The sequence below is a fragment of the Monopterus albus genome, unplaced genomic scaffold (genome assembly GCF_001952655.1).
Source record: "Monopterus albus unplaced genomic scaffold, M_albus_1.0 scaffold15.1, whole genome shotgun sequence".
Taxonomy (NCBI): Eukaryota; Metazoa; Chordata; class Actinopteri; order Synbranchiformes; family Synbranchidae; genus Monopterus; species Monopterus albus.
Window position 1 is genome coordinate 253,853 of NW_018127895.1, and position 21,422 is coordinate 275,274.

Sequence of the window (21,422 nt, forward strand, 5' to 3'; positions counted from 1 at the left end):
AAAATCATAAAATTAGGCAAAAAGGGAAATCGGGGGTGAAAACTGTGAAAAATAAAACTGATTAAATAAATCACAAGACTAAACGAATCCTGTTTGGGCTTTGGCTATGGTTTACTGGCATTGTAAGATATCATAAAATACATTAAATATACATAAAATACAACATATAAGACAAGAGCAGCAGCCTTAAATCCAGTGTTTTGTTTGGGGTCAGACCCCAGGCCATGTTTAACAGCTCAAAAACACACTAAGCATGGTTTTCTCACCTAGATACTTCATAATGTTTACTATTTTTACAAGGATTGATAAACCAAATGTTGAACTCATTAAAAGTTTCAAAAATGACACCCGATCTCTGGTCTCCAGCATCAGCTGTAAAACATGGTTAAATACAATGGATTTTCATGTGCTCTACATGTGATTGATATTGATAGCACTTTTAATGCAGTACACCCATGGATGGATTACTGAGCAGGCCTACCAGGCATAGGCCCAGGGGCCCAAGGGATCAGGAGGCTCCTAGACCAGAGAACTGTGAAGGGTTTGTAAACCTATCTGTTGGAAACACAATCAAATCACTGCAAAATGACTACTAAAAGCCACAAAATAAGAAAAATAGATGCAAAACAACTACACATCCACTAAAAAGAGACAGAAATGACTTTAAAGGAACACACAAAAAATTCCAAAGATAGAAAAACAACTACAAATGCCAAAGGACAAAAAACAGGCACAAAATAAGTAAAAACAAGTGCAAAATTATTACAGAGGTGCAAAATGAGTAAAGGTTAACACAAACAGTCTAAAATGAGTGCAAAACATCTATAAATGCCTATTAAACAAATACAAGAAGACAAGAACTGATCATGTGGTTGTTCAATCTGTGTCTTACTCCTAGAAATATAAGAAAGGTGGGGGCCTTTACATTTCTGTGTTCAGTGGCCCATGATCTTATAATCTGTCCATGAATACGTCTCTCTCTCAAATCAAAAATTAAAGGTCTAACTGGGATTGAGACCTCTCCAGGTTACTCAAAGCTCACCATGCACAATGTCACTATTTAGAATGACACTTCTTTGTCTGTAAGCAGTGTTTTGTCAGACAATTGGAATATATTTTGATCATGGCTTATAAAATTTAAAGCATTACATATTTAATTTAATTGCATTTATCTTAGTTTCTATATTTTAAATGTATGAGCTCAATTTATGGTAAAGGAAATTATAACAATAAAATTCTGAAGGGGAAAATGGCTGATTTCTCTTATTTTTTCACATAGAGGTGGGGTCTGTTGAATCCAAGGCAATGAGGTCAGCTGAAGACAAAACTTCATAAAATAACAAAATAACATTGACATAAAATGTCAATGGCACTTAGTATTAGAATTATTGAAAACTAATAACAATAAAACCTGGAAAATGAAATCATAAAAACAAATAATATTTTTTATAGGCAGATATAACTGAAGATATCTCAGACAATCCAAAAATTATGAAAGACAACAAGTGAATGATAATATTTAAGGTGCAAAACAAAACAATGCATGTTATGGACTTCATTGGTAGAATAATGTTAGTTGTACATGTTACATAATGCAGTTTTGTAGGATGCACAAAGGAACAGTTAAAAGGACAATTAAAGTATCTAGGGTATTTAACTGTGTTTCTGACATGGACATTTTCCAGACCATCCTAAACGTTTACTGGCATTTCATATTGAGCTGTTATTCCCCTCAGATTCATTATTTAACGTCCACTGCTGCACGATGACACCGCTGCACAGAAGTCTATCTCCCTGAATAAAAGGCCTGAGACGAGGGGTCATTTGTTCACCAGGATGCTACACTGAAGTCCATATTTCACTGAGTGATATAGATTTTCTTTTTCATTGTCTTTTTCATTTATTTAGCGAACATTGTTTGCAGCACACTGGTAATGACCTAGAGTAGATAAAGATGAAGCCTTTGTTTGCTGTGTAATGATTTTAGTTTTCATGACAAGACAACGAACGACAGCCTCTGTAATGAAGTCGCTGTCAAAACCACCTTACACCCTTTTCTCTTGACATCAAAATACATTATGTCTCCAGCAAGGGGTATATCTATGTATTGCAGCCCTGATTGTTAAAATAACCAGGAAAGAGAGAAGGAAGAAGGGGAGAAAAAAGCAGAGCTACATTAGCATTTCTCTCCTAATGAGTTCATAAGAGTGACCCCTCTGGATCTCACATGAAAAGGAAGATTTCCTGGTGCACAGTGACCTGAATTCAGTTGTTTCTCACTTTAGATACTAGATTTTGCATGTTATATAAGGAAGGAATGTATCTATACATGAGGCATAATTTATGACCCATGGATTTCTATCCCTTATCTCCCTGCTTTTAGACCAGCAGTCAATCTGAAGGAGGAAATTAATATAGTCTACATATTGTGGTGAGACACAAAGTGTGGATGAACATCATGCATATTTAGCATGTTTTGTTTTATATGATGCTCTTCCTTCTCTTTGTTTTGTTTTATATGATGCTCTTCCTTCTCTTCTAAAGTTGGGAGAGGATATCACTTTAGCAGATGATATGAATTATGTCAGACAAAATGCTCTTTGTTGAAACAACATTCAGTCAAGGTCCTAAGTAGATCTATTATTGTCTCATCTTTTATCTGTTCTATTTTCATTGCAATGCATAATACTTCAAACAGAAATTACCCTAATTACCCCTAATTATTTTGCGCTGTGTAAGTATGTGTGTTTCTGTGTCTGTGTGTGTGATATTAGCCTGATCAAGTGAAATGATTTGTCAGTATCAGTTCCTAAATTCACTTGCAAGGTGCCAATTCCACCTGCTCGTCATTCATACCTTCCTTGATGTTGAAATTATAGTGGCAAAAAGAAGAAAAAGACAGGAAACAAACATTAAATTATAAGGAAAAAGTCTCACAATTAAAGCAGAGAAAAGACAGCATTTATCAAACGTGCAAATCAAAAACTGGGGAGGTCTGAGGTGAGTGATTATTTGTGCTGCTTTTTGATTGGTAGAAGATGAGTCACCTTGAAGGGGAAGAAAGTGTCTTGGGGTGGGGGGTAAGGTGAAGAAAGAGACGAGCAGATGTGTGATCTGTTGATTTATGGCAATGGTGTCAGGAGGCTGTCTCAGGCAAGCTGTCATTAAAATCAAATTATCTCCTTGATGGAAAAGAAGGGAATTTTGTCATGCTGTGTTTATATTTTATATTACTGATGTATTTTATTTCACTGAACAAAACATGAAACTGTATTGGTCTTGTGTTCACCACAGACCTTATTTCAGGCATCAAACTAAAAACCCATTGACTTCAGGGCGAGGGAAATGCTAAGTTCCAGATTTTAGGACTCAAGACTTTGGCAGGTTATAGGGATTCATCTTCTGGGGACCGTGAATTTCAGTATGAGCATTTATGGCAATCCATCCAACAGTTCTGAGATATTTCAAGTGGTAGACCAAACAGCTGAGCAAAACTGCCATCCATAGAGCCATGCTGCTAGCGGGGCTAAAAATCAAATGTAGCAACATTTCTACATTTGAAAGACTGCACCTGAAAATCCTCAGAAGGATCCACTCCTCACCAAATCCAATCAGAAGTCTCCTTTGTTGTCTGACTCACAGAAATAAAGAGTGATTCATGCCAAATGGCACCTGACTCCACCCCTTCTCACCAGTCAGTGATGCTGACAGACATGAGAGAAGCACTGAATAAGCACCTCAGAGAAAGAGAAGGAGAGTTAGTGATCACATCACACAACACTGGACAAACATGCACAGACACAGTCTCAGTTTCTCCTCTGATTTTCCTCACTGTCTCAACAGACAGCACCTCCACATCACACAACGATAGGTGCTGCCTTGCAACAGCCAAAAAAAAATAATAAAAATAATCCTCTGGCGCATACGATATCTTGACAGGTATTCTTTCTCTTCTGTGTGTGTACATGCAGCCCTGTGCCGTTGTCACTCCTGAAGAGTAATGGCAGATTAACACTTGGCTGAACTAGGTGCCTTGAGGGAAACTGATTGCGAGTGTCACATAAGAAAGCAAAGTGCTCTAATGACAGTACGCAGTGCAGACTTTATTCATAACATGAGCTGACATTTCGGCAAACACTTGTCTTTCTCAAAGCTCAAGATGCAACAGTGACTCACTTGTATATGTACACATCCAGAACAACCAGTAACATCTAGGTCATTATAATTATCACAAAAATAGCAGCAATGGGCAAATATAAGAAGGCACATATGAATAAGTTCAAATCAAAAAGTAATGGCAAGAAAAATATTCTCAGAATACATACTTTAACCCTAGAAACAGTAATAATATGATCTAGGGAAGAAATTCCTAAGGAAGGACAAGACATATAGGTGTATGGGGACAAAAACAATACATATAAAAGCCAAACAACAGTAAATAATAATAATAATACATAGAAAAATATCACAAAAATGAAGCCAATGATAAACCATGGTTAAGGCCTCTGGGTTCCATTGTGTAGCAGGTGTAAATCCAGTAAACCTCCCGCTGTTTAAGTCTAGAAATAATGTCTCCACCTCTAGGAGAAGATTTAACATGTTCAGTAGCACTAAAATGCAAGGCAGCTGCTGATCCATGATTACATTTCATATAGTGACATGCAACAGCATAGTCTTCATTCTTATGACAAATGGCTGCCTTATGTCCAGCAATGCACAAATTTAAGGCTCCTTCAGTTTGACCTACAGTACATAAGCCATGCCATACGGGAAACAAAGCATGTAAATGACATTAGTAGTACAATTAATAAAACTTGATAATGTTATTTTAATTTTTTGCCAATTTGTGGATGAAAGAAGACTTTACTATTGCCTGTACACAATATACACATTTTCCACACTTATAATTACCTAGAGGTGGATCAGGACTCCACGTAGTCATATGTTTAGGGGACAGCATACTATATGTGATCCTGTTTTTTGCAAGCATTTTGCTTGCTTATTTTATGTGAGTTGAGCAGTTGAGCACAGCCTCATTTGGTCTATGTGTGCTAGCTATGGCTTTTTCTGAGTGTGAGTATGTTTACTTGCAAACTTGAGCCAGCTGGGGCAGCAACCTTTTCTGCAGCAGACTCAGTTTGAGAGAATTTATGGAAAGCTCCTGAATTTGACTACTGGCACCAGGGGGTCCAACTGTTGACAGGGGCTGTCGTTTAACTCTCTGTGCGCTGATATCAAGGGACTACATAACACACTGGCGAATAAAATATCTACCAGAAGACCAGAAAAAAACACTTCCGCAGTTTTCATTTTCTCCAGAATGAAAGTTTTAGAGGTATTTCCTTCACTTACACTGTGGGAAAGGGCAAGGTCTCCACTGGTGTAATTGATCAGGTTAGAGAAGCATGACAAGGCTCCTGTTTATTGCACAGGGCCTACATATGTTCAGAGACTGGCCAGGCTTCACCACCAGCCGTCCTCTACCATGTGCTGCTGTGATGTGCTACATTCTTCAGGTCTAAAGGGGAAGTGGTCAAGTCCTCTCAGCGCACACAGCTACTCCTTTCATCCCACTGTGTTACTGGAGAAAGCATTGAGCACTGCGTGAGGGCCTGCTGTGTCAGGGTCAGGGGTCAGAGCTGACCTGCTAAGAGGTCCCGGGGCCCCAATCCAGTCTGTAATCAAGCACACAGCATACCTTGCTGACCCCAATCCTCCGTCTGTGCCAGCCGCCCAGCCTCAGCCCGCCTTGGCTGCCTGAGATCAAACATGGAGCAACAGTACTTCTGGCCCTGTGTTATCAGCCTGGGTGTCTCATCACATCAACACGCAGGTCTAAACAGTAAACACACCCAGCCTGGTTTGAATCACTCTGTGTGTGTGAGATAGCTTGTGTCCTTATCAGTGGGAAAGCCTTGCGTGACTGCACCCGGGTGCGTGAAGGTTATGCTTAGATATTGTTTAGATTTTTATCAATTCTGCTTTAGATTTCTGACACCTATACAAAACTGTAAAAATATGTTACAGATCACACAGTTTTAGCAACTTTAACCTTGTCAAACACTTTTTTGGCCACCTCGGGGCATCGCAACATGTTGTAAACATTCAAACTGACATGTAAAGTTGGCACAGTTAGGTATTTACACATCTAGCAGACAAGGAACTACATCAGGATTTGAAATAGTTATATTCCGTCTTCTTTTGAGGGAAATATCTGGTGCATTAGCAGCAAACTACTCCACTATGTTCACCCACTATTCACTAACTTCATCTTACTGCCCTTTGGTGCTGAGCAGCTTCATTGCTTTTCACTGCTGCCTGCTATGGCTTGAAATGGTGCAGATGTGAGCAGTAAAACTGAAAGTTATGGGCTGCAAAACCACAACACTGAATAAAAAAAAGTGGAAAAGTGCTACAGAGTATGATGGTAAGTCTCAGTGTTTGCCACTATGAACTACAGTACTGTGCAAAGGTCTTAGGCCACCATTAGATTTGTCATTTATAGTCATCATAACAATGATATGATGACTATATATATTTCTCATTTTCTTTATCAGAATGCAACTACAACATATAGGAAATAGGTACACAGTATTAAAAAACAAAAGTGTCAGAAAAAATCAGCAAACAAACAGGATGCTCAAGATGTGATATCAATCTGGAGAGGTCACGAACAAAAACAGGAGTGGAAGACCAAGAAAACTGAAAATCTGATGAGAGGTTTCTCAGTATCTGGCAGCTTCATCTGGATGCCAAGTTGGTTCTTCCACAGTCCGAAGAAGCTTAATCAGGAACGATGTTTGTTAAAGGACAGCAGCCAAGAAACCACTTTTTTAGAAGGGGGAGGGAGAAAAGGCTGAGACATGCAAAAGCTCACAAAGACTGGAGTGAAGATCAGTGGAAAAGAGCCTTATGAGTGATGAATCGAAGTTTAAAATTTTCAGTCGTTGGCAGTATGTGAATAGAAGAGTTGGATGGAGGTGGAAGAATGAGTGTAGCAGCCTTCAGTGAAACATGGCGGAAGGTCTGTCATGGTTTCAAGATAGTCTCCCAGAAGAATTCAAGCTGTGCTAAGTGCAAAGGGAGGCGACACTGAATACTGACTTTGGACTGTAGAAGCCATTTTGTGTTTTAATACTGTGTACATATGTCCTGTATTTTCTGGTTATATTTTAATAAAGAGACTGAGAAATAATTATAAATGATTATAAATTAATTATGAATGATAAATTATAAATGACTACCTTGCTAAAACAGCTAAACTAATGGCGGCCTAAGATTTTTGCACAGTACTGTACCTCGATAATGTATACACCTAATTTGACCCATTTTTAATATAAACACTACTGATTAAAGCAGTTTTAAGTTGTTTTAAACTGCCACTGTCGTTGTCATTTCATGCATTTTTGTTCAAAGGTAAAATTTCACAAATGTGCCATTCACAAATTTAATTTTGGTTTTACACCTGTTCTCTCTCAGGTTGGACCCAAGAGAAGTTGCATATATTTTCTAACATTACGACTTTGACAGGAGACATCAAAACACTTACATGCGGGGTTTTCTCTGCCATAGAAAGACTTAAGCGCAGCACCTAAGTGTTTTTGCAGAGAACCTTAAGCCAAATGAACATAAAAAGGCCTTTAGAATGAATGTAGATTAAAAACAACAGGGATAATTCTATATGCTGAAAAAAAAAATGAATAGACTTTTGACTATATGAACAATAAGTGCTTCTACTTTTCATCCACAAATATTGTAAGGATAAAGTTCAGCTAAAAAGAGATAGTGAAAAAAACTAACATAACTCAAAATGTCCCAGCCACCACAACCCCCTCGACCTAGACTGCACCTAAGCTCCCTGAAAACCTAGGGAAAACCCTGGCATGTAAATGTTTTAGCACAGGGAAAAACTAGATTCACACACTTTGCTTTCAGGAATTTGTGTGTGAAATTTAGAAACAGCATGTAATTTTGGAAGTTTCAATTTTGAGGCAGTTTGATTCCCAACCAAGTGTGTTTATGTCTGGGGCCATGTGGCGATGTGGGTTAGTTTAACACACATTCAAATCCACTTCAGTTTACATGCTCTCTGGGGTCAGTGCTGCCACTGCTGGAATAGGCAATGGTGTTTCCAAGGGCCCACAGCTAAAGAGGACCTGTGAAAAGAGCCTAGGCATGCAATATTTAACCAGGTTGGTAGCTGATTTCCTGTGTGCACCAGCCTACGCCATCAGGATATTAACTGTTAAAACCACTGGAGTGTGATACCTTCTCATTCTGATTGATTTCTTCTAGACTCTCAGACATCCACAATTGCAGGGAGTTGTTACTAGAGAGAAAAGCATTTCCAGACACAGGCACATGCTGCCAATTTAACAGGTTTACTTAGGCACCTTGACTCCACTTCTGTGTTGTATTTAAAAAGCACCACACACGGGTTTTTTTTTTAGGCTGTCTGTGTTTGACTGTTTCTGAGTGGGGAAACAACTAATTTCTTTCCTTTGTCTAAGGGTTTTTCCTCAGTATCTCCTAACATGAAGAAAGTGATGCAAATGAGTCATTTCAACTGTTCTGTAATATCTTAAATTACATCTCTGAACATTTTGTCTTTAACATGGTAAAAGGTTCATTTGTTTTGCACACATACAGACACCCACTTCTGCCTGAGATTGTGCAAGTAAAAAAAGGTTTTGGAAAACGTTGAGGTTTATGTTTGTGCGCGTGCATGACTTCATTTGGTAAATGTTATTATTGTTGTTATTATTGTCAGTCTGAAAGCGGCGATCGACGGCGGACCTCGTCTGTCAGTAACTGGACTTAAATTTCTGGGTTGACTCTAAACTGGAAATGTTGTATTTTCCCCTTCCAGTTACTGTGAGCTCCATCAAGTGATTGCAGTTAATATTTATGAAATGCAATATAAGGGGGACCCAAGATGTGCAGTTTAGTGTAAAGCTACAGCCTTTTTTGTCTTACTGTTGGTTTTATTACAACAGAAATATGTGGCTTGCAGAGCATTTGAACTCTTGGCCTCAGTCTCGCCCAAGTCGTGGCCCAATTTGGGTCAAATTTGAAACAGTAAAATCCCAGAGGATGTATATTTTAAGTGGCTGTGCCAAAATCCTTTTTGCCCTGCCATCTGCTTCACAAAGTGTAGTCACTTAAGGCCTGTGAAGATTAAATCTAGTGCCACCACACCTTAAAATGTTTGACAAAGTACAGCCTCAGCAAAGGGCTGTGGTCTGTAAACATTCATACTATTTGTCCAAGTTTCCTTGCATGTAATCAATATAACAGGCCTTTTACTCAGGGTGTGGTGACATGCTGCCTCACTGTGTGTGCCTTCCCTGTTAACGTCATTTGCCTTCCTCTGATTCCAATGCTCCTCTTGACCTGGAGTGATGCTCATAAACAAGCCTCCATCACGCAATTCTTTGTTTTTATGTCATTCACTGGAGCTGCCTCAGTGTTTGGCGTGTCTGGGAATGCTATTACTGTCAAGGTCACCTTTTCAGGCATTACAATGATGGAGGCTAAGCCAAAGAGGGACACAGAAATAAAACGGAAAAGTATTTATGAGAGGCCGAGCCTCCAGAGATGATGCTTAAAATGTTCACACACTTCCATAAATAGCAAATAAAAGTTGCGAATGTTAGCTCTCTTTGTAGACTGCTATTGGTCCAGGTTAAGACTTAAAGGCATTTCCAGCCTTTGAGCCTCATTTTTATATTTTTTCTTGCTTTAATCCAGCAAATTCAAAGGCCATTCCCATGTTATCAAAATTCCCCAAGAGGAAACAACATGTCTTGCTTTAAACAGAGCCAAACTAGTTATTTCCGCCCGTTTCCAGTCTCTGTGCTAAGCTAAGCTAACCAACTGCTGGTTATTTAATGGATAGATATGAAAGTGGTATTGACTTTCTCATCTAGCTCTCTGCAAAAAAGCAAATAAATGTATTTCATAAAAGTATTTCTTTCAGACCCAACACACATCAAGTCAGGGAGGCGTTTTGACAAGACTTCAAGGCTGATCATGAGATTACTAACATAAGCAACAGTGCATTTGACCCCTTGATCCTCATAATTCAGTCTGGATGCAGAGTGTCAGTGTAATAACATGACAAACAACAACAAGAGGAGCTAAACATTTTGCTGCTCCTCAGAAAAGAAAAAAGTTTTATCATGTTGATATTGCAATGAATTCTGTACTGTCACTGGTCAAACTGCCTGAATGGAGGCAGTATTAGTTAGAGTCTTCCATGCTGGACAGTTTTGGTGAACCAAAATATGACTTAGGTGGGCAAATTTGTGCTTTAGGCACCATGGGTGCTGCTTGACTTCAGTACACTAGCAGAACTGGAGTTTTGGTGAACCAGAATACGACTTAGGTGGGTGAATTTGCGCTTTAGGCACCCTGGGTGCTGCTTGGCTTCAGTACACTAGCAGACCTGGCCAGATGTTTGGTGTCATCTGACACAGGGGATTGGGCTGGATCACAGTTGATGAAAATGAAATTAATCTTGGGTTGACACAACTGTTTCTTCTCAATGATACAAACAAATGACGAAATGTGAGCAAACAAAAAGAAACGATTGTGGCTGTCTGGTGTAAGAATGATGGATGGAGAATTCTTTGCTCTCACAATTAAAATCAAAAGTAATGATTTCTCAGACAAAGCAGAGGCTGTCGTCAAGCCGCAGAATTAAATTCTCCTGAAAGTCCAATTAAAACACCTTTTTGATGTATAATTAAAATCGGTTAATAAATAATATAACCTTTCAGCTGATCATTACAATGTTATGAGGCCTTAATTTACTCCTTTGACACAAATTATTTAAGATTATTTAAAGAATACAAAGCTTTTGTATTTCTTGATGAACTTTTATATTATGTCATATGGACTGATGCTTAAAATGTATGATTGCCTACCAAATAAAAGTGAATGAATGTTTACAGATATGCAAAACATGCCTTGGAAAAGTGAGATGGCTAATACGAATACATCCAATTATAAGCAGAAATGACACAAAAACAGTGAAAAATCCTCCTTAAAAACAAAACCCCTCAACCTACCCTTCCGATTTTCAGCAGACACTGCCTTAGCATACATTACACACGCATATTCACCAATCATGCTATTTGTGGGCCTTATTGTAGTGTTGCTTAAGACGGGGTGAGCAGGGGACTCCTTTGTTCCAGAGCTAATGATGTCCCTTTGTGATACGCCTGGCTGTGAGGGTTGAGGACACTGGTATAGCCTCCGAAGAGCTGCTGTGTGGGTCTTAGTGTGACTGGCAGCTGCAGTAATCCGTCCTTTGTGTCTCCAACAGGGCCCCACTGAGCTCCCCTGACAGGGACCGATGTTCCCAACTCCACCAGACAGCCCAGATGGGTCGAGTGACACAGAGGGAGAGAAAGAGGGGAGGGAGATAGAAAGCAGAAGGAAGAGAAGGAGCAAGGAAGTCAAAAAGAAAAGAAGGAAGTAAAAGGAAGGGAAGAATAGGATCAAAATCAGGGGCAAATGAAAAACCTTGGAAGAAAAATCTAAAGGAGAAAGCTTAGAGGAATCGGGGTCTGTTCCTGGAAGCCTCATGACAGCTCTGTTGATGCTAGGACAGGATGGGGTCAGTGGCTTCAGATCAGTACTGGTTTGTTTGCCCAGAGTTTGTGTTTTTTGTTCCACTGCGGTCACCCTGAAGTGTGCCTGAGTAAGCCTTGTCAGTGGTGGAGGCACTCAGCCACAGCAAAAATTCAAATCCACAGTCACACATGATTCCAGTAGTATGCCGTGTTTCTCCTTCTTTCTGTCACACACGTGTTTGTTTACGCTGAATGGCCGTGTCTTGATGTCTGACAGGACGAGACGTTTTTCTGTTGCTGACTGTGGATTGCACGGCATGTGGGTTTCCACCATGACTTTACATGTGTAATCTAAGCAATAAGCTGCTGTAACAGTTTTCACTTCTGCTATGACCACATCCTGCTTGACAATGTCACAAGAGATCGTTATAATAATAATAAAATTTATTTATAAAGCACCTACCAGCTCAAAGAGCACTAGGTGCTACATCAAAAAAATTAAAACCAAAATCATCAAAATATCAATATCAGAATAAAAATCAACTAAGTAGACATATGACAGGCATATACATTCATCGATCTATAGCATAATTCCTGCCCAGGCTGACACCCCTCAGAAAAGCTAGAATAAAGCTACAATAAAATAGAAAGCCAAGAGGAGTCTAGAGAGATTAAGAATAAAAAGCTTGTTTAAAAAAATATGTTTTCAGTGCCGATTTAAACGGGACTAGTTCAGTTATAGAGCGTAAATCTAATGGCAGAGCGTTCCACAATCGTTGACAGAATCATGCTTCTCTCCTGTCAGCTGGGAAAACTGTAGCATGTAAACACCTACAGTATGTTGGGTGATCTTTTTCTTTACAATGATGGCAATTTAAAACATATTTAAGACTGATTAATGCATCATAGTCTCACATGAGTTATCCTCATCTGTATGTAACTATATTAGCACTTCGAAATAAGTTCGGTACATACAAAGTAGTGATCGGTGAATGTGGATACTCACAGTCAGTATGAAAAGTTTTCAGACCCTTTCAAGCTTTCCACTTTTTCTTATGTTGCAGATGCATCTTAAAATGGATTCAATTCTTTGTTTTTCTGTCATCAATCTAGACACAGTACTCCCCAGTGATAAAGTGAAAACAGGTTTTTGGAGTGTTATGAACACCTAAAAGACTGAATTATCCCTTTTACATAAGTATTCGGAACCTTCACTTAGTACTTGGTTAAAGCACCTTTGGCAGCAATGACAGCCTCAAGTCTTCTTGAGAATGAAGCCCAGGCTTGGCACCTTTCTTTTGGAAATTTATTCCAGTCTTCTTGACAGAATCTTTCAAGGTCAGTCAAGTTGGATGGAGACTGGTGGTAAGAATTATTATTATTATTATTATTGTCACTTGGGTCATTTGCCAGTCAGTCATGCTGAATGTGCAGAATCCGGTAGAAAGCAACTTTCTTACAGAGTCTGTTTATTCAAAATCCAATGAGACTGTTTACTGGTTCTTAATGATAATCAGTAAGTGGTGTGAAGATGTTGCTCAGCAGGCAGTGAGCAGCAGGGTCAAAGCCAAACTCCAATAAACCTCCCAGTGGGGAAACATCAATTTCCTAAAGGCTTAAAAACTAACCCAAGTCCAAAGTCTCACACTATAATATTATCTGCTTACACTGCCACCAAAATGACAGGTCTTTGATTTCAGTGTGAATGAGCTCTTCACTTGAGACATCAAACAGACCATAAAGTAATGGGGATTTGACAGTGATAGGAATCCCATTGATCTTCCTCTTTCTTCTCAATTTAACTATTGGCTGGGCACCAAAAAGATTGTGTCTATGACCTTCTAAAATCCGTCATTAATTTCTTAGTGCCAAGCCCAAGATAAGCAATGTTGTAAGTAATGTTAATCACAGATGAAATTGCAATTTTACCATCAACATTTCCTCAACCAGTGCTGGATTTACCCCCAGCTCCTACAACAAGCTGTTGAGTCTTAAAGTCTTGGTACTATGCTGCAAATAGCAGAAGTAATTGTCTACACTGAACTGCATGAGCACAAATGAGAACTTGCTTAAATGTGCTGGGAAACTAATTGGGAGACAGAAACAGCAAAAAGCTTTGTTAAAGGGAGCCAGGTCAATGGAAATTCGAACTAAACAAATTCATTTTAAACTAGACAGAACTCAGAGAGTGCAGACCTATTTCATTTATTTGATCATTCCTTGCTCAACCTGGAAGTTGTTCTGGTCCACCATCATAAAGGATGTCTCAGAGCTCTTATTCCTGCTCTGAGGAGTGAGGATCAAGGCACCAGGAGGCTGCTGCTGAAGGAATGATGAGCAAGGATACATGAAACATCATTTGTGGAAGTCTGTTACAGGCTGACATGCCTCTTTATCAGAACTTGCTGACTTGGATCATAGGGTGACACAGCAGTGCAGTGGTTAGTGCTGTTGCTCATAACAAGAAGGTTCCGGGTTCGCGTCCTGGCTAACCCGGTGCCTTTATGTACAGAGTTTGCATGTTCTGCCTGTGTGGGTTTTCTCTGGGTGCTCCGCCTTCCCCCCAAAGCCATGCCCCAAAATCATCAGTTGCCACTCAACTGATGATTTGCTGCTGTGGCGACCCCTGGCAGGAACAGCCAAAGTTGGAAGAAGGAGACTGAACTGAATCAAAGGGAATGACTTCTTGTGTTTTTAGCACATATTTCCTCACTCTTTTTTCCCCTTTGCATCTTACATGGACAGGACTAAGGCAAGAAAAAAACTCAAGCAAGGGAAAGCAGTTAAGGGAACTGGGATTTACCCAAAGTAACCAAGCTTCATGCATGATCGTCTATGCCAGGAAGCAGTGATGATGTGTTATGCCACTTTGTGGTGTGATAAGCATCAAACAGCAGATAAAGTTAGCACCCAGCTGGTGAACATAATGGAGCATTAAACAGTTAAAGAGCAAGATAAAGTATTTTGGTTTAGACCACAAACAGAACTAGAAGCAAAGTGAATATTGGTCTTATGTTTATCAGGAGGTCGGACATGTGACTCTGTGAATTCTAATGTGACTCTTTCTTCACTCAGTCATTATTGTCACTTTTGTTTATTGTGTCTTACCCCTCTCTATGATGGCAGGGTTTTCACCCAACCATGCTTTTAGATATGGTAAGATGATATGCTATATGAACTACGAGCACAGTGACACCTTTAAACCTTGTGTTCCGTTGTATCTGTATCTGTGTGTTTATCCCTACATAGACACACACGTGCACGTGTGTGCGATGACAGATGTGTTAAATGAAGAGTGGTGGGTGAACAAAATGTGACACACTCGGTCAGAAGATTTCCCACTTTGGGAGAGGATTTGAAGCTGAAGAGTTGCACATCCATCTTTCTCTCTCTGTTTAATTGGCACGTCATAATTGGCACTCCACAAAGCCCAGCCAAGTCTGGATCCTGAATGTCTAAAATTAGGTAGTTTTGCACTCCACGCTCTTTGGTCTGCAGTCTTGGTGAGGAAATGTGGTGTTTGATGCCTGTAATTCAATAGTTCAGGAGACCAAAAAACTCAGATCATGGTCACAATTCACCATAATTTAATGCTTATCAGCATCCTGTAAACCACTTGTCCTTTTTATTAAACTAGAAACATTTAAGTTCCTAACAAAACTACAATACTAAAAACAAGCAGCAGTAGTGGCATTTAACTGACAAGGATGCAACAAAACTTTCCAGGGAGTTTATGCTACTTTCACATAAGCCATATTTGAGCATGGTCTCAAGTGCTGCTTCATGAACATGATGAAATGGCCTTTTAAAGTACTCTCAGAGGAGCTACCACTGCAAGGGCTTCTTAGAACCCGCACCACTTCCTTGTATCACCCCAGGAGAGGGAGAGAAAAGAGGGCCAAAGAGAAGTAGAAAGAGAGCACAAGAGACAGCCAGCAAAAGGGAGAACGTTCTAAAACCAAAATGCAAACTAGTCATAGGGGCTGAGATGAGCAAAGAAATCCTCACAGAGAAAAAGAAAATAACAAAAATGAAAGAGTCCAAAACACTTTTATTCTGAGCTGATCCTTAGATCAGATGAGATAAGAGCACAGTAAGTTCACTCAGTGCTTGCAGCTGAGTTCAGACATTTCTTTTTCAACTTACTGAATGTAGGGCTAAAAGGAGGACTAGAGGAAGAAGAAGGCAAGAACAGCATGAGCGTGCCCACTAGCTTTTAGTCAGGAAGCCTAATGAGTTCCTGTGGGATGGGGGCTGGATGTCAATCATCCTCATTCTTCTCCAACCCTATGCTGCATCGTCCTGCACATGCAGAACTAAGGGGCATGAAATAATTAGAGATGGCCAACCAGCCACAGTGTCACTTGGTTGTCAGGCAGAGGAAGGAAGTCACAGCGTGTCTCGCTCACATGAAGGGACCTTCACCTTCATGATGATGCTAAAATGTGACAGCGAGGTAATAGTGTTACAATATATTGCGTAATGTCGCCATGATTCCCGACTTACTGCGATGAAAGAAAAAACTGGTGAGCAACGGATTCAGCGTATGATGAATGGGAGCCCCTGTCGATAGGGCAGCTATGAGGCTCTTTTTTTTGATGAAATGGCAGAGAATGAGATGGAAAGGAGGGAGAAATGGATGAATGGAGAGAAAAATATCAGGCCTGTTGTTTAGCTGAGTAAAAAATAAAGATGGATGAAATATGTATTACTCGTCATCTATACAGTCACCCGGTGTGCAACCAGCTATTTTTGTAACATCTACATTTTGGCTTAACCTTCTTTTTATTAGCTATAAATGTAACTAAAACATACACACGAGGTGAGGGAGTTGTTGCAGGAGGGAGGGGGGGGACTGGGACAAAATGAACCGTCCTCAAAACAAAACAAGGAGAGGATTTAGCAACATCTGCATGTGAATAGATGCTGCCTAACATTGGTAGCGGCAGTAAGGGCTTTATGTAACTGCTGAGGAACAATGTCACAGAAATGGCATATTGGGGGAGGAACGGCTTAGTGGTCCAAATGACGAGAGCTTTCTTTGTACTGGAAGCAATGTTTGAGTCATGACTGTGCAAATCTAAATTTAACTGTAATACCTTCCCAGATAATTCATGGGTCTCTGTGCAAGTAAAGGTGAACATTGACTTGATCTGTGAAGAGGCCTTCGTGTTTTTATTGCAGCACACATTATTTGGACAAGCTCCATCTGTGATTCTGTAGCTCTATAAAACTCCCTACTTCCTAATTTGCTCCCTAATCCCAACAGCTGCGTTGTCACTTGAGCGTAACCAAATGCTGCTTTGGGAAAAGATTTTTGTAAACATGTTTGATATTTGTGCCTGGTATTGGCATAAGAGAGCTAAAGGTAACAATTCAGGAATAGTGAGCAAAGAGATAGTAGTGTAAAAGTGTAGTTGACAACTGAAATGGAGGAAAAACTGAATGAAATGTGGCAGGAGAATGAATGCCTCTACAACGTTAAATCAACATACCACAATAAGACCCCAATTCTCTCTGTAGAGTACACTTTCCACAATCCATCTGGGATCTCACCAAGCGCTGAACATTTCCCCTCTTTTCTTGGCTTTTTCAGCACAAACTGAACTCCACACAGGAGCTATCGGACAGTTGCTGTGTTGAGCGAAGTTTTACTTATTCATAAGGTGTTTGCTCCTTCCCAACTGTCAAGGACTGTCATTATGGGGGTCCCCGCCTTTAAATTATAAGTCACTGGTCAAAATAGTTGCAATTTAATTATTCTGTTAATTACCTAATTGTTGAAGTGCCAAGTGCCATAATTTCAATTGTGCATTCTTAAGTTTATTGCTGTGATCCCTCCAGAAGCCCAGGCTGAGTGAGCAGCCAGTGAGCCACAAAGGTTAATGGATGACATTTTCATTAATTTAGCTGCCCTCACACTCTGTTAGTTATCCTGCTTTCTGTTCCTCTCAACGGGTCTGGACACAGACTGAAAACACCCATAACACAAGGTTATTTACATGTCTATCTTTTAACCAAAACAATGCACTGTATTCTCTTTGGTTTATGTAAAAAGCTGGCAGGAAAATGCAGGAGTGTCTGTGCCAGGGGTAGTGGGATGGGCATCAGCTCAGGGGATGGAGTGTGGGGGTGTAGAGAACAGCCGAAGTTGACCTACGAGGCGGGGCAGGAGAATTGGCCCAGGATCTGAGGCGGTGGTGTGAGGATGCTGGAGAGTCACTCTATCTGTGGGCTTCAAGCCAGCTGTGATCTACTGTATTTCTCTGTCAGACAGGCCAGTAAGGCGGTGATGCCAAGAGGAGAGGGGAGTCAGGGAAGTCATAAAGACAAGGTGCGATCACTGAGTAGAAGAAAGCAGAGAACGAGCATGATGGGATCAAATGTACAATATACATTATATATTATTATTAGCTACTAGTCACATTGCTGTGCATTATTTATCTACATCCATATATCAACCTCTCAAAGTCTCATTAGCTTCAAACATGGATATATCATACATTTTCTGAATAACCAGGACAATTTGAAAATGAAGATTTATTTGATATGAATAGCTGCATTCAAGATTTACAGTGGATTATTTACACATGTTAAATTTAGGTTGGATTAGAAAAATGTTTATTTTAAATAAAAATCTGAAGACGTCAAATGTAATAGCTCATTGCAGAACAGTAACACAACTAATCCGGGACATCTGCGACATTTTTGCTGAAACTGACTTACAACATTCTGATGACCAATAAATAAAATGGGCAAACAATTAATTAAGTAAAACAACAAAGATCTGCCCCAACTTCATAGGGGCCAATGATCAACTCTGGTGTGAATTTTTTAAGTTGAGGTTAGTTGAGTTATTGCTAATTAAAACTCTGAAGTTGGCAGGACAATCTTACTGATCACTGTGGGTGTAATCACCTATGTCTAGTTAGAGTACATACTGTATATGATTGTAAACCGCTGTGTGAGGCAGCCACTCACTGCCAACCTGAAGGACGCAATCCATCATTTTCCAGCACAGAACCGTGGCCTCAGATGTGGAGGTGCTGATTCACATCTCAGCCACTTCATGCTCGACTGCAAACCTCCAATCTGATGACACCAACAGAACCACATCATCTGCAAAAAGCAGAGAAGCAATTCCCCAAACTACCTTGAGTTCCTGTCCATGAAGACAAACAGTATTGAAGACAAGGGGCGACCCTGGCAGACACCAACAACCACTGGGAACTTGCTTGACTTCTTGCTGAGAATACAGGGACACAACTCAAACTCCAGTTGTATAAAGACTGAGTGGCTCATAATAGTGGCCCTGGTACCCCATACCCCACAAGGGACCTGGTCATAGTCCACAAAACACACGTAGACTGGATGGCCAACTCCCAACGCCCCTCCACTAGCCTCCCAAGGGTAAAGAGTTAGTCCACTGTTCCATGGCTAGGACAAAATCCACACTGCTCCTCCTGAATAGGACGTATGACAATCAGAGCCTCCTTTCCAGCACCCTGGCAATAAGCTTTCACAGGGAAGCTGAGCAGTGCGATACCCCTACAACTGGCACACACACCCCCAGCCCCCCTTTTTAATGTTGCATGGAGGACAGGGACAGTGCCTGTGAACTGACAGAAAACACAATCAGAATTGATCAGTTCTAAATGATGCCTGGCCCTCCTCTCTCTGCTGTTCTTATTATAAAGGTCTGGAAGGTGAACCATGCCACAACTGCACCTTTCTTTACTTAGATAGATGTTAGAGTTACTGCTGAGTGTTGAGTCTGTGTGTGTGCATGTGTGTTGGCTGTATGATGTGGCTGCTGGCAACTGGAGCATAGTTGTCACCCAAACCCATGTACCAAGTGTTGGGGCTGTCCTTTTTTCATGCTCCCTAGAGAAATCTGGGAGCATCTCCTTAATGATCCTGAATGGTGCAGAAGTAGCAGTATGGGGGCTGCTGGTGTGTATAGGCGAGGGGAGACGAAGCAGCAGAGGTCCACAGCACCTCATTAGGCCCAGAACTCCTGAGCTGGAGCCACATTAAAGGGCAACTATGCCTTTCAACATGTGCCGGCTGGTCTCGCTTCTGCTTGCGGGAGCAGTCACTCATATTTCACATGCATCCACACATGCAAAAAAAGGGAAAAGGGGAGAAGGGATGATATAGTGTCACATGGGGAAGGACAAGGGGAAGGAACAGGATAAAGAGGTAAAAAGGTACATTTCAGTGTGGCTGTTCTGCGGTTTGGTGCAATGTTTGTTTTTGTATTGTTATTCTGCACCTTGCACAATTGATTCTGATTCTGATAAGGAACATTAAAGATCTTCAGCACAACTATAGCCAACGATGTTCACATATATTTTCAAAATCTTCAGAAAAGTGACACCAGGAAAAACAGTGACGACAATGAGGGATTCACCTTATATCCTGCCTTTCAGTGCAGACACTCGCTTGCGTGTGCCAGCCAGGCAGATATCACAATAATCCACTAAAGCCCTCTTCACACACTCAACAGAAGTGGAGGGAGCTCCTCCTCTCTCTGTGAAGTTTGGTTTCAGAGGCTTCACGGGGTCAGCCCCGTTGTTATCACTGGCATACTGATGAAGCATTCAGCCTGCAGTTCGTTTGCAGCCTGCCCATATTTCAGTTGACAACTGGACTTGCCTCTAAAGCTGGCCCCACACTACAGGATAATTAGCTCAATTTCAGGCCCGATTTGCCTTTCCTGACAATCATGGGTGTGTTTCCCCGATGTGAAGCCACTCAAAAACGATCCTGTAGTGTGAGGTGTTGAACAACCTAATCGTTATGCCTCCAACAGGATCATTTACGACTTTGAATCCTATGGTGTGGAGGCAACGACGACGAATTCTGACCAGACACCCGCAACAGCCAATGGCAGTTAATTGTCCATGAAGCGTCACAAAGACTTGTAGCATTAGCTTGCGCTAGCCTCCTCATTTCTTTATTTCCAACTTACCTCCATCTTGCACTGCAAAATGTGTGAGCCATGTTGATATCTTCTCAGCCAAGACTTCTTCCACAGTTTGTCCTTTTTTTTTTTTCCTCTGAGCAAAACACAGCACACACGAGCATTACTGCTGGCAACGAATATCCGCCTCCATGTTTGTTTTGTTCTGAAGTCACATTTGATCACACCAGTTTCTACGAGATTCCTGGTCCCTGGAATCTGTCTGTGAAATTGTTCAGTAAAAACATCAAGTGTGTGGTCCTGCCTTTTGACTGAATTGTTTAGTGTGTGTGTGTGTGTGTGTGTGTGTGTGTGTGTGTGTGTAAGATTAAAATGTGACAAAATCTGCTAAAGCTGTCGTTATGTCTGTGGCCTTTCACGTTTTCTAAAATCAATTAAGAATATAAAATCCTCTAATGTGGTCCCAGCCTAAGAAGAGAGAGAAATTAACTTGCTCCTTCTGCATCAAACAAATAAAAAGGGTGTTTGCTGAGAATTCAAATTGCTGTGGGAATTTCTGTATGCATGTGTTTGTTATCTCTGGTTCTGATTTAGTCAAGTTTAGCTATAAACAAGCAACCATGAGAGAGCTGTTTGGATGATACGGTAAAACCCAAATCCCTTTAAAGTACAGGAATCACATATAATCATAAACATGAAGCCATTAGTGAACGATGTTCTTCTTTGGTCAGAAGGACATACAGTATGATATATTAATGCAGTTTAATTCAATTAGCTCCTTGCCATGGAAGCCCAGAGGGATATTTTGTTGACGGTACTCGGTGAGCAAAAAGTGAGCCGAGAGAGGATTGCCAGCTAATGTGATATATATGATGAGAACATTTGGTACCATAACAAGCAACAAACTGAAAAGTTTT